Source organism: Otolemur garnettii, unplaced genomic scaffold, assembly GCF_000181295.1.
Source record: "Otolemur garnettii isolate 467f Iridium unplaced genomic scaffold, OtoGar3 scaffold00005, whole genome shotgun sequence".
Classification (NCBI taxonomy): Eukaryota; Metazoa; Chordata; class Mammalia; order Primates; family Galagidae; genus Otolemur; species Otolemur garnettii.
Window position 1 is genome coordinate 41,307,411 of NW_003852400.1, and position 15,105 is coordinate 41,322,515.

Genomic DNA, 15,105 nt, shown 5'->3' on the forward strand with positions numbered 1-15,105 from the left:
TGAGGAGTGAAGGTGGAGAAGAGGTGAATTGTAATGAAACTGGATTTTACTTGGTATTTTTATCGCTGCTTGGGACATACAAACCACAAAGAAATACTAGCTTTTGGCGAGTCCGCAGCTGTGGGGCTGAAAGATCAATCGCACCCAAACTCATTTACTAATTTAAAAAACTACACTATGGTCAAGTTCGTTTACATAGACGTGGACCGAAGCCGCCGCCGCCGCCGCCACCACAATCTGCGGCAACCTCGTGTGGAGGCACGGCCGCCAAACCCTTCACTCTCCCCAGGAGGCTTCCACGCCGCCCCTGTCCCCACGGGAGCCCAGCGGTCCCTAGGGGCTCTGGGTCTCTCGCCGAAGGGAGGCCGAGGGCGCCCTGGCTGGAAGGGAAGGCAGGAGGAGCGGGCAGCACCCGAGCTTCGGTTCATGACCCCGTTACTCCACGGAAAAATGGAACATTCCGCTCCTTCCGCCCGCAGAGGGGAGGTGGGGGGAACCCTTCGATCTAGTCTGGGAGAGGCGACGCGGGCGCAGCCACCGGAATCCGGGACGCCGGGAGCCGCGTTACGGGAATCGCAGCCCCTGGAATCCTGCCCCTTCGTCGACGGGCGGCCGCTGGACCAATGGGTGGGTGCGCTGGGTCTCCCAGGGACCAATCCGGAGCACAGGCCCGGGGCCCGGGGGCGGAGCGCCGCGGGGCGGAGTTGGGGCGCCCCGCCCCGCCGCGGGAGGAAGGCCGCGCGCCACCTCTGCGGGAAGGAGCGGCGAGCGTGCCGGAGCCGGGGTAGCAGCCTGGAGGCCGGCGGAGTCGCGCTAGGTCTGCGCCGGTCAGGCCTAGTGGTTTGGCTCCGCGGCGCCGGCTCCTACGGGGACGCGCGCTGTGGAGGCGCGGAGGATCGAGGCGCGGCGGGCTGAGGTGAGGAGGGGCCAGGGCCGGGGCCGGCGAAGGGTCGAGTAGCGGGAGGGTTTGAGCTCCGTCCGCGCGGACTGGCGGCCTGGCACTCTGGGGGCCTCCCTTCCCCAAAAGAGGAGCGGGGGACAGCGCGTGCCCCGAACTTGTCAGCTCCGCCTGGAAATCCCCACATTCCTTCCTCTCCCTGCTCCCGCACCTCTGGGTTCTACTCGCACAACTTTGTCACCTCGATTTTTCAGTCCTAAGAAGAAACATTACTCCTGCCACACGCACACTCAAACACACACAGCCTCTCCTTACGCCATACCCCCCCACCCCAAAGTCCCCTCCAGATCTTACCCCTTTTTGGTTACCAAGAGTCCACGTTTTCCCCATTGCCCTTTCCATCTTTAAATTCCATTAGCCTCGCGCTTGACTCTCGGTTTTCTTCCCTAAGATTGATGTTCCTTTACCAGAAGCATATTTTCTTCCTAAAATTGTAACGTTCACTGTTGTTGAAAGCTCACAGGGCTTAGAAACATTATTAACTAACGTGTCTTTTCTTTTGATCTCTTCTATGTACCATTCCTAACGAATCCCACATACCACTCACTGTGTCCTATGGCAGCGGATCCATGTGTTTTTAAAATTTCACCTAGTGCCCAAAGCTTGAAGGTGTTCCAAGTACCAAGGTTCTGTTCTCCAAAGGATGAACAGCATTTTATTCATAATCTGAAACTGAAAAAATATCACAGGTTAAAAATAAGACTTGCCACTTTTGTTCTTTTTTTTTTTTAAGAAAGAGACCTCTTTGGGTTTAATTTGTAAACTATTTGACAATTCGGCAGTTACACTGCCTTAAGGTAATTATTAGAATGCCAGAACGAATCCTCTAAAAGATTGGGGTATTTGGTTTAGTCAGTGCTGTAAACAAACCCTTTAGACTGTGTGTGACTGCCAGCTTCAAGTTGGAACAACTCTTCATTTGAAATTACTGACTCAGATCATCATAGGAGCTGTTCGCCATTATCTTAATTTCTTAAATTCATGTTAATTCCTATTTGGAAGTATTTCCGAACAATGAACCAGAATGCTAGATTTATAGAACCAAGTTGATATTAAATTGTACTTTCTGAATATTTCTCTTTGGGGATAATTTTGAACGTTTGCTTTTAATTACAAATGAATAAAATTACAGGAAGGGGTGTCAAAAAAGGAGGATAAACTTTGTAGCGGATTTCCCCCCTCATCTCGAGTCTATTATTGACTATATAATATACTTGTTTGATTTTCTTATGGCTAATTTGGAGTATTATAAATACTGCTGCCAGCTAATGTAATACAGCCTATTCTTATGTCACTAAAAATGTTCTCATTTTTATGAATTGCAGTATTTTTAGTTAATTTAAATTTTTTTCCTAAGAGTTTGCATTTTAGTTAAATATTAGGGTGAATATTGATTGTTATGTGCCAGTGAAGTAGGTGTTAAAATGTATTGTTACATACCTGTGAAGTAGGTGTGTACTTTCTAGAGAAGAAAACAGGCTCTGAGTCCCTCTAAAACAGCAGTTCTCAACCTGTGGGTCACAACCCCTTTGTAACAATGAAAATACATCCTGCATATCAGATGTTTACATTACGATTCATAACAGTAGCAAAATTACAGCTATGAAGTAGCAACGAAAATAATTTTATGGTTGGGGCTCACCACAGCATGAGGAACTGTATTAAAGGGTCGTGGCATTAGGAAGGTTGAGAACCACTGCTCTAAAACCTAGATCTGTGTGACTCCAAATCTTGTGCTCTCAATTATTTTGCCACATTTCTCATAATTTGGTTTGGGAATATAAGGGCTACCCTTAACTCCTCTAGAGTGTCAGGGAGGGTTTTTCCCCTGGAAGCTATTTCAGAGCTTCTCACTTTAATGAGAGTCAGAATTCCTTGGCCCCAATACATTTGCAACTTTAGCTTCTAGAGAAGCATGGAATGTTTTCACAAGCTTCTCTATTTCTTTGATTGCAAAGGCAGTTTGATCAGAATTGAGGTTTTTATTGTGCTTTATTGTCTTACAGAACAAATACTAAGCACTTATCACCTGCTATAGGAACTCGCAGAGATGTATGAGATGTCATCAGGACCTTCAAAGAGTTTACAAAAATTGGGCTGACAAAACTTACACCTGAAAAATTACAAAGATGCAAAGCAGTTTTAATTAAATGCAGAGTTATACAGAAAATGCTATAAATACTTAAAGTGGAGAGTGATCATTTAAGGATTGTAATGAGCAGAGGCCCTACCAGAAGTTAGCCTTGAAAGCTGAGTAAGATTTGGATAAAGGGAAATATGAAGGAAGCCCATTCATCACAGAGAATATGGATGTAACATAGAATGGAGAATATAAAACCTAATAGAAGACTATCATGTGAAAAGGATCAGGAATAATTATAATAGCCAATATATATTTAATGCTTATTTTGTATCAGTCACTGTTTTGAGCACTGTTTGATACATTTAATCTTCATAAAACCTTATAAGATAGGTCTAATTAATCCTGGTTTTACACATAGGGAAAGCCAGGCATAGAAAGGTTAGTTAACTTGTGTAGCTAAGTGGTAGATCCAAAATTCTTACTTGGCCCGGCTTTAAAATCTGAGCTCTCAACCATGATACATACTGCCTTTTCATAGTATACTTGAGTGACAGTGAGTGGAATAATGCTGTCATAGCAGGCCTTTTCACACCCACTCCTAATTGTCTAGTAGGTGCCTCAAAATAAGTTAGATTCTGAGTATATAGAGATTTGAAACAATTACAATGCAGTGTCATGAGTCATATTAGTGAACTGTGTAAAAGTGCACTGGGAGCAAAGATGTTTGTGAGAGTGAGGGGTGATTCCACTGACAAAGTGAAGTTTCATCTGGGTTGTAAGAAGTTAGTAGCACTATGCAATCAGGAAAGGTATTAGAGAGGCAGGAAATAGCACATGTAGAATCACAAACTGAAAGAACAAGGTAATGTTAGGGGAAGTCTAATGGTTTGGTGTGGCTTGAGCTTAAGAGTCTAGAGGGATGGCTAATAGAGAGTGATGAAAGGTGAAAACAAAATTATGAGTGGCATGGTGAGGTTAAGCAAAATGAGAAGCTTAAATATTTGCTTTGCAGAAACTGCAAAAATGATACTCAGCATGATTGGAGGAAAATCCATATTGCTTGCAAATGCAAGCAGTTCTTTCTGAAAGCACAGTGGTAGGGTAGCTCGAGGAAGAAGTCTGAGGAAAGGACTTTTTTTAAGAGTAGAGAGACATGAATATTGGAAAAGATACATTGGATAGGCAAAATAAAGACACTATTTTAAGTTCTTAAATACTATAGTTAAAACATTGGATATTATTCCTCTTTAAAAAGCTTTGAGGGAAAAAGTGTGATGGGTTTAAAATGGTGTGTTCGAGAGAGACAGCCAACAATGACGTGCAGAATGCTGGGAGGGAGGAAAGAAATTGGAAGCAGGAAAGCTGTTGTAAGTTTTGAGGTGATCAGTGCCCACATTAAATTAGTCATGGTAGAGGGTCAAAAAAAAAAAAAAAGAAAAGAAAGACATGATTTGTGACTAAGAAAAGCTAGAATGTAATGGATAGGTTAAGAGAAACAACAGTGAACTCCACTGACCTAGGCAGAGATGAGTTATTCGTAAATAAAAATATAAGTCCCTATGATTTTTTTAAAAGTATGCGCATTTATACATGTGTAAGTGTGTATATATGTGTGTTGATTTGAGTCAGAGACACAATATCCAAGAAAATGACGTGTAACTTTGTAGACTTTAACAAAAGGTCCAAGCCAGAATTCTTGAAATTATTTTGTTAAGATAATAATTGAAGTCTTTCTTATATCTTCAAGGAAGTTGGTATTTTGAAAAGAAAAATAAGTGCCCAATACTTCATCTTTGGGTACATTCATAGCCAGGAGATGAAAGCTAGGCAGAGAATTCAATAAGAGACAGGAAAGTGGATAAAGAATTCAACTGCATTGTATGGTTATATAGAAACCAGGAAACATGAGAATTTGGAGAAGCAGAGCTGCTCAACAATGTGAAAGGCTTTAGAAACACTAGTGATACTGTCACAATGGCTGCAGCCTCTTTTTTTATCCTGCAGTTCATCCAGTGAATCTTAGATTTAATGAGAAATATGAATAAGACAGCTGTGTATGTTGAAATATGGCTGTAGTATATAGATTAGTGTTTTAAAGATGCATGTATACACACATATCCAGAGCAGGAAGTTCATTCCTGTCAGTACTATAAATCTGTCACCCTGATAAAATTTGAATGTCTCCAAATTTTCATTTTCTTGTAAGTAATCTCTTCATCCTTTGCTCTAAGGTAGATTGGCTTAATCATTACTTCTAAATGATGCTTTTCATGTTGGTGCCTTCTGCATAATCTCTTTTTGTTTGGATGTTCTGCTTTATACATTTTCCCCAACTCCACCCCCTAGTGGCAAGTAAACTGATGTGAGCTGTTTCAGAAAGCACAGCTCTGGTTGGTAGCACAGATTGGTAGACTGGCATGCTCTGGATTTTGCCATTGGTAATCTTCACTTGACCTTTAGAGTCAAAGATGATGTATAGTGTATGTGTATGTTATTTTTTCTGTCTAGAAAACCCTTAACCCTCATTTCATGACTGGGTGGTCCTGAGCCGGGTCTGGATCGGGTGCTGTCTGTGCTCCTGTAGTACTTCCTGCATATTTACCTCTCTAAACCTTAAACTTCATAAGGGCAAGAATTGTTTATTTATTTGGCTTCAATTATATTTGTAATGTTTTATTTATTAAGTGATGGCAAGAACATCAAAATACTCTTTAAACCTTTGCATTTGGCTAAAACAGTGATAATTTGTAAAAGGCCTTCTGTACTCTTAAGGCCGTAGCATGTTCTGTGTTTTCTTTCATCTGCTCATAACTTTCCTTTTGCATTTAGATCCTTAGTCAGTTGGGGATAAAGTGTGTGTGCGCGTGTGTCTGTGATGAAATAGGGTTCTCACTTTATTTTTTGGTTATTTTTGCCCCAATACCATTTATTGAATTGTCCTTTATTTCTTCAGTGATATGAGGTGCCTCTTTTAAAAATCAGCTGTTAAATTCTTACATATGCTCAAGCCTGTTTTGTTCTGTACCAGTGATCGTCTGTTCCTTTGCCAGTGCCTTGTTCTAATTACCGCCTGTATGGTAGAACTAGTTAGTAGTCTCCTCTTTATTATTCTTCTTGCAATTGGCTTTTGGCTGTTCTTTGATATTTTGCATGAAATTTTAAATTGGTTTGTAAAGTACCAGAATAAACCACTTTGCTATTTGGAGTAATGTTGTTTTGCATTTACATATTAATTTGTGAAGAATTGACATGTCTACTATGTTGGCATTGTATTTAGATCGTGTTAATGCACCTTTTAGTAAGGTTTTACTGTTTTCTCCATAAAGCTCTCACATAGTTCTGATTAGATATTTCCTAGACATGCTGTAGTTTTTATTTGTTTGTTTGTTTGTTTTGGCCAGGGCTGGGTTTGAACCTGCCACCTCCGGCATATGGGGATGGCACCCTACCCTTTTGAGCCATAGGCACCTGCCGACATGTATGTAGTTTTTTGGTGCTACTGTGAGTAGGACTTTTTTCAATCATTTTGTAACTGGTTATTACTGGTGTGTAGGAGAGCTATTCTTTTTTTGATTATCTTTTGTTGAACTACTGTGTTGAACACCCGGTAGTCCTAATAGTTTGTCATTTGGTTTTCATTCTTTTTCTTTCTTTTTTTTTTTGAGACAGAGCCTCAAGCTATCCCCCTGAGTAGAGTGCCATAGCATTACAGCTCACAGCAACCTCCAACTCCTGGGCTCAAGCGAGTCTCCTGCCTCCGCCTCCCAAGTAGCTGGGACCACAGGCACCCGCCACAACGCCCGGCTATTTTTTGGTTTCAGCCGTCATTGTTGTTTGGCGGGTCCTGCTGGGGATTCGAACCTGCCACCTTAGGTGTATGTGGCTGGCGCCTTAGCCGGTTGAGCTATAGGCGCCGAGCCTTCATTCTTTTTCTTGATAAATGATCATATCATCTGCAATTTTTTCCCATTTTTTTGTATTATAGCATATATTTTTGGGTAAGCCCTCTAGAACTCTAAGCATCTTTTCTGAATACTGACTCTAACAGAAATGCTTCTAATTTTTACCTTTAAATATACAGGTGCTTACTATAGGTTTCTGATAGTAGTGGCAGTAACACCAAGAGCTACACTAGGAATAAGTGCTGTTACCTTTTATCGAGTAGTTACTACGAGCCAGATGAGTCTAAGCACTTCACATGTATTTATTTAATTCTGGTAACATTCCTGGTGGTAGATGGGCAGGTGATGATTTTATTTTCATTTTTATAGATAAGGGAAATGAAAGTGAGGGACATTTAAAAAAACTTGCTTAAGATATTTTACGAAGACTAGAGGAGCTGAGATTTGAACAGAAGCAGTCCATTTCCATAGGCCGTCCTCTTACCTTTTCTATTATACTTCATCAAGGTAAGGATAGTTTCTTTTAGACTTAGTGTTCTAACACTTTGTTGTTATCTTAAATTTTAAATGAACAGTTGCTGAATATTATCAGATACATTTCAAACACCTGTTGGAATGATTATTATTGTTTTTCTTTAATCTGTCAATATAGTGAGTGATGTTAATATATTTTCTCAAGTTGAACTATGCTTGGTATTTCAGGCTAAATACTTGTTAATATTTATATTTTGGTTTTGTCTTCATATCTGTTTAGACTTTTATACACCAATATTTACAATACTACAGTTTTGACAATAGTTTTATTGTATAATCCTCATTTGACCTGGTATCCAAACATCTGTACAACTTGCAATTCTAGCCAAGATGGAATAACAAGGACCAGATGTACCCTCCTGCGTGAAACAACCAAAAAACCAAAATATGTATAAAACAGTGGTTAAGATGCTGAACATTAGGTGATGAAAAGCAATTTTAGAAGATGGGAATGTGGTGAGCCCTATGATTGTACTAGCCTACCATGAGAGAGAGGGTTTGGTACAGGTCAAGAAAACCCAGGCTGAGGCCAGTAGACAGTCTTGAAGGAATGACTGGAGAGAAGAAAGTGACTAGAGTTCATAAAACAGAATATTGGAGAAGAGAGGATTCTGTAGGGAAAGCTTCGGAGGTCCCCGCAACTTTTGAGCTGAGTACTCATCAGTATAAGTATGTAAAATAAAGAAACTACTGACCGCCAGGGACAGAACCTCCTGAAAGGAGTAGAGGTAACTGTGATGGTGCTCCCATGGGTCAGAAATAGTGCCTGTTCTCCCCAGCCAGAGGGGAAAACATCTTGACTCATAGAACATTAGGTAGAGTGTATAGAAGGATCTTGCCTTAGTAGTAGAGAATACAATTAGCCATAGATACTTTATAGTTCCTAATAAAAATTATAAACTAACAGATACAAGAAGCTCACTAGAATCCAAGCAAAAGAAACATGACAAACACCACACTTAGGTGCCTCACAATCAATTTTTTCAAAACTAGTGATAAAAAGGAATCCTAAATATATCCAGAAGAAAAAAAGACCTTTCATACAAAGGAACAAAGAGGAGCAGATCGTGAAACAAGGCAAGTAGGAGGAAAGAAAGCTGTATTAAAGTACTGAAAGAAAAAACTGTTGAGAATCTGTACCACTGAAAATATTTATAAAAAATGATATTGAAATAAAGATTTTTTAGATACATGTAAAAACTTAAAGAATTCATCACCAATAGTCCTATATTTTTTTTTAAAAAAAGGCTAAAAGTAGTCTTTCAAGTGAAAGAGTGATAACAGATGCCTCACATGGAAATATGGATCTGTAGGAAGAAATTAAAAGCTCTAGAATTGGTAACTACATGGTAATGTCTAAGAGTCTTTTCTTTTACCTTTTTTTTTTTTTTTTAAGAGGCGGGATATTACTTTGTTACCTAGGCTGTAGTACAGTGGCCCAATCACTGTAACCTCAAACTCTTGGGTTTAAGCTAAGGTGACCAGGCGTCCTCCTTTTTAACAATTTGTCCCGCGTCCCACAGCATTTTTAAAAAGTCCCGATTTTTGGAAAGAATGCACAACAAGCTAGGGAACTGCAGGAGAATGGGAAGGGAATGTACGGTTTTCAGCTGCCATGTGGCTATTTCGCCAGGATATGAGTTTTATATTATTTTTGTTAATTTTATAATGTTAAATTTTAATAATAACAAATAATTGTTGAGAACTGATTATTGAGAACTGCTTTTCAAAGTTCACATTGTTGATCAGTTGTTAGAATTTGATGAGAAATCTGCCAAAGAATAAAATAATACTATATATTATTTTTTAATGTATTATATTTGTAAATTGTATTTATGTTGAAATTTAAAAAATATTACAATACTATTTTTGCATTCTATGAAAATTTTTATTGCTCCATATAGACCAAATTTTTAATTAAGAACCATCCCACCCCCACCTCACCCCCGTCAATGGTGTCCTGCTTTACCAATGTTAAAATCTGGTCACCTTAGTTTAAGCAGTACCCCTGAGTAGCTCAGGCTTAAAAGCACATTCCACCACCCACCAATAGTGTTTGGTTCTGTTGCCCAGGCTAATCTCAAACTCCTGGCCTCAAGCAATCCCCCTGCCTCAGCCTCCTAAAGTGTTAGGCCAGACCCAGCCGCTGCATCTAACACATGATTTTCTTCTTATTGTATAAATCTCTTTTAAAACATTAATAATTAACTGTTTAAACAAAAGTAATGACAAGTGGTTTATAACATATGTAAAGTACATTGTGGTTTTAACATACGCAAAATTAAAATGTATGCCAAATAGCACAAAGGTCAAGAGGAAAGAATGGAATTATACTATTTTATACTGGATCAATAAGTGAAAAATGTATACTATAAACCTTAAAACAACCACTAAGATATAAAAACAAAGAATTCTAGTTTATAAGCCAACAAAGAAGGGAAGACAGAATAAAAAATATTCAGTTAACAAAAGTAAGAGAAAAGGAAGAAATGGGAAGAAAAGATCAGTTCAGTAGAAAACAAGTATGGAGATGATAGCTTTAAACCTAACCATCCATATCAAAAATGATATTAAATGTGTGTGATCTAAATACCCAATTGAAAAGCAGACATTGTCAGATTAGATACAACTACATGCTGCCTACAAAAAAAAAATGCCCTGTAAATCTGAAGAAGAAACAAATTAAACATAGAAGGATGGGAAAGATATTCCATGATAGCAGCAATCAAAAGAAGCCTGAATGTCAAAGTAGATTTCAGAGAAAAGAATATTACTGGGGTAAAGAAGATTGTTTTCTAACCATAAAAGGGTCAGTTCATTAGGAGGATATACTAAATAACAAAGTATATGGGGCAAAAACTGATAGAACTGCAAGGAGAAATACATCAACCCTCAATTATATTTTGGAATTTCAGTACCCCTCTTTCATAGAAGTATACAGAAAAACTGTAAGAACATAGAATATTTGAAAAACCCTATCAGAACAATGTTATGGACTGTTATGAAAAAGTCATATCAGTGTTACGGACATTTATGTAACACTCTATTTTAAGTTCACAGAACATTGATTTCAAGACCTAAAGCTATAGTCAAGATAGTGTAGTCACTACATAAAGATAAGCAAATAGATGAAAGGAATAAACAGAGCAAGAGTTAGCAAAGTACAGCCCTCAGGTGAACCAGCCCACTTCCTGTTTTTATAAAGTAGTAGTATTAGAATGCAGCTGTTCCCTTTTATTTATGCATTATGAATGACTGCTTTTGTGCCACAGTAGTACATTGGTAGCTCTAACAGGGTCCTTATGGCCCATAAAGCCTAAAATATTTACCCTTTATGTGAAAAGTTTGCACACCTGTGGAATTGAGCATATGCATATAGACCCACACATATGTGGACAACTGATTTTTGACAAAGCTACAGCAGCAATTCACTTGGGAAGGGATAGTTTTCTCAGCAAATGGTTCTAAAACAATTGGCCATCCATTTTTTCAAAATGAACTTGAATTCTTAACTTCACACCATATGTGAAGTATTCAAAGACCTAAATGTAAAACCCCAAACCATAAAACTTCTAGGAAAAAACCTTTGTGACTTTAGATTTGGCAAAGATTTCTTTTTGTTCTTGGTTTTTTTTTTTTTTTTGAGACAGAGTCTCAGTATATTGCCTCGGTTAGAGTGCAGTGGCATCACAACTCACAACAACCTCAAACTCTTGGACTCAAGTGATTCTCTTGCCTCAGCCTCCCAAGTAGCTGGGACTATGGGCACTTACCACAATGCCTGGCTATTTTTTGGTTGTAATTGTCATTGTTGTTTGGCAGGCCCTGGCTGGATTTGAACCTGCTAGGTCCGGTGTATGTGGCTGGCGCACTAGCTGTTGAACTACAGGCGCCAAGCCAGGCAAAGATTTCTTATACACAAATTAATAAATTGGGCTCTTCAAAAGACACTTAAACGAAGGAAAAGACAAGCCACAGATTAGGAGAAAATATAGTCCAAATCAATTTTCTAATAAAGGCCTTATATCCAGAATATATTTTTAAAACTTTATAATGAGAAATAAGAAACCCAATTAAAAAGTTATCAAAATATTTGATCAGACACATAACCAAAGAAAATATACATAGCTAAGCATATACCTACCATATATGGCCTACTCATTTCACTCCTTACTTACCTTCTATTTTGGGGACACAGACAATGTATTCGTTTCCTAGGGCTACTCTAACAAAGTATAGGTTGAGTGTCCTTATCCAAAATATATCAGATTTCTGACTTTTTTTTTTTTAATCTGGTAATGTTTTCTTATATACTTAGCAGTTGAGCATCCTAAATCTAAAAATTCAAAATTTTAAATGTTTCAGTGAGCATTTCCTTTGAGTGTTATATTGGTACTCCAAAAAGTTTTGAATTTTGGAACATTTTACAGATTTTCAGATTAGGAATACTCAATCTCTACCACTAACTGAGTGGTTTAAAGCAAGAGAAATGAATTTTCTCAAGGTTCTGGAGGCTAGAAGTCCTTTTGGGACTCCAGATAGAATCTTTATTTGCTTCTTCTAGCTTCTAGTGGTAGCCATCAATCTTTGGCATTCCTTAGCTTACAACTGCATCAATCTTTGCCTGTATTACATGACATTCTTCTTATGTCTCTGTCTCTCCTTCTAAGGAAACCAGTCTTACTGTACCAAAGACCCACCTTAGCTCATTCTAGTATGACATCTTAGCTAATTATATGTGCAGTGGTCCTGTTTCCAAAGAGGGTCCCATTTTGTGGTACTAGTGAATGGGACCTCAACATAGCTTTGTATGGGGAGTGGGGAGGACAATTCAACCAATAATAAACAATAAGCAAAATAAGTAAATTACATGGTATTTAAAACAGCTTGGCTAACTATGGCCCACAGACCAAATCCAGCTTGCATCCTGTTTTTGTAAATATTGTTTTATTGGAATGCAGTGATGTGCATTTGTTTATATATTGTCTTTGGCTGCTTTCCCATCTTAGTAAAATAGTAAAGTATATCTGCATAGAAAAATTGGCAAGAATATCCACCAAAATGGTCACAGTAGTTATCTCTTGGTGAGTTTATAGTGGACTTTCACATGATATTTTTTTCAATTTCTTTTCATTTGACATATAGTTAAAATCTTGTTAAAATATTGTTGCTTTGTTAAATTACATCTAAGCCTTAATATGCGTGAAACAGTAATGAAGAATTCACCTCATTGCCTTAAATTTTCAAGTTATTGTATTTCAAAGATGAGCCACTGTCGCTTCTTGGTCTTTTGGATAAGACTGAGTGTAGCAAAGATGAGCCACCAGTTCTTGGGTTTTCTTTTGTTGTTGTCATTTGTTTTTTTAGCCAGAGTCTCAAGCTGTCCCCCTGGGTAGAGTGCTGTGGCATCGTAGCTCACAGCAGCCTCCCAACTCTTGGGCTCAAGCTATCCTCTTGCCTCAGTTTTTCTACTTTTAGTAGAGACAAGTTCTTACTTTTGTTCAGGCTGGTCTCAAACTCATGAGCTCAAGCAATCCCCTTGCCTCAGCCTCCCAGAGTGCTAGGATTACAGGTGTGAGCCACCGCATCCAGCTGAGACACCAGTTCTTATGCTAGAATTAAACCTAGTACTGAGCAACATTTTTTTTTTTTTTGAGACGGAGCCTCAAGCTATCCCCCTGGGTAGAGTGCCATGGCATCACGCTCACAGCAACCTCCAACTCCTGGGCTCAAGCGAGTCTCCTGCCTCAGCCTCCCAAGTAGCTGGGACCACAGGCGCCCACCACAACGCCCGGCTATTTTTTGGTTGCAGCCATCGTTGTTTGGCGGGTCCGGGCTGGGGATTCAATCCGCCACCTTAGGTGTATGTGGCTGGCGCCTTAGTCGCTTGAGCCACAGGTGCCGAGCTGCAACATCTTTTAATATAAAATTTTATCTCTGTGCAGAGAATAGTTTGATAGCTGAGTTAGTAGGCTTAACTTAGTGGTAATAAAAGACAAAAAGTATAATTCTGTTAAATAACTGTTCTGTTTTTGTCAAACTCAGAAAAATATCTCTTTCACATTTGTGTGACATTACATAGATATCAAAGAAGTTTGGATTAGATGTAGGTGAACCAGTAACATTGCAAGTATACAGCAAAACATAATACTAGGATATTTGAACAGACAGGTGTTTATGGGATTGTTTTATACTGAAGCTCAGAAGATTAATCTAAAGTGGGATGCTTTCTACAAACCTGAAAACCTAACAGACAGGGATTCTAAAAGTACATATATACTGAATGTTACCAAAGGTAACTTTCTGAACAAGGCTTTCCTCCATTTACAGTGAGACCCAATGGAAAGAGCACGACATTTGGAGGCAGAAGATTTAGTTTCAAATCCTTGTTCCTTTACTTACTAATTTGGTGTTTTGGGTAAGTAATTTACCTTGTCTGAATTTTTATATTTTATTTTGTTAAATTCCTGCCCTATCTACTCTAAGGTATTAGAGAATCAAGTGAAATTATTTACAGGAAATTATTTTGTATAGTGTAAAATAGCATTGAAGTGTTGTTGTGAACTCATAATTGTGTACTAAGGGAAGAGAGTTTGACTGTGGATAAATTTTTAAATAAATAATTTAATAAGTAGTTAATTTAATACAGATATGACCAACTTTTTGCAGATTTAGTCATGGTTGATGAATTACTAATGTAGAAGAAAACACTTAGTTCTTGGAATAGAGCTTTCCTATATTTATGGTTACTAATCATGTTTTGGCTTTCCTTGCACATTTCAAGGAAAATCAGTGTATGCAATATGTGGATATATGGTTGTAATATATGTATAGAAAATTAAGAAGTAAGGAGACAGGATAATGTCATTAATAGATTTTTTTTTTTTTTTTTTGAGACAGAGTCTCACGTTGTCACCATTGGTAGAATGCAGTGGTATCATAGCTGACAGCAATCTCAAACTCTTTTGGTTTCAAGCAATCTTCTTGCCTCAGGCTTCCGAGTAGCTGGGACTACTGGTACCCGCCACAACGCCAGGCTGTTTTTTTAGAGACAGGGTTTCTCTCTTGCTCAGGCTGGTCTTGAACTTCTGAGCTCAGGCAATCCACCTGCCTTGGCCTCTCAGAGTACACGGATTATAGGCGTGAGCCACCGCTCCTGGCCTCATTAATAGAATTTTAAATTAAATATTTACTGTTAACAAAATAAAAGGGGACAGATGGCACCTGTGGCTCAAAGGAGTAGGGTGCTAGACCCATATATCGGAGGTGGCGGGTTCAAACCCAGCCCCAGCCAAAATAAATAAATAAAATAAAAGAGGAAAAATAAGCAGAGTTCTGTCATTTCTGTCAATTTTAAGGCAAGATATTCCCCCAAATGAAGTTAACTATATTGCATATAATATTTTATATAGTGTTGAGGTGTGTCTTTCTCGCCTAGGTTTGGACTGTGTGATCAAGGGCTATAATTGATGTTCCTTCATCACATCTCAATGATAAGCTTTTAAAAATTAGGAGACATTATTTCTAACTATTAAAATGTAAAACCTGGCTCGGCACCTATAGCTCAACCGGCTAAGGCGCCAGCCACGTACACCTAAGGTGGCAGGTTCGAATCCCCAGCCCGGACC

At 38.8% G+C, this 15,105-nt stretch overlaps 1 protein-coding gene across 1 annotated transcript in view; it reads left to right on the forward strand.

Annotated features, from left to right (window-relative positions):
- Positions 1–757: 757 nt before the first annotated feature.
- The window catches only part of IL6ST (interleukin 6 signal transducer), a 47,182-nt gene continuing 32,834 nt past the window's right edge, over positions 758–15,105 (forward strand). The window contains exons 1-2 of the mRNA XM_003782754.3: positions 758–916; positions 13,808–13,895. The gene's annotated coding sequence lies outside the window, so the exon portion shown is untranslated. The remainder of the gene's footprint in view (positions 917–13,807; positions 13,896–15,105) is intronic.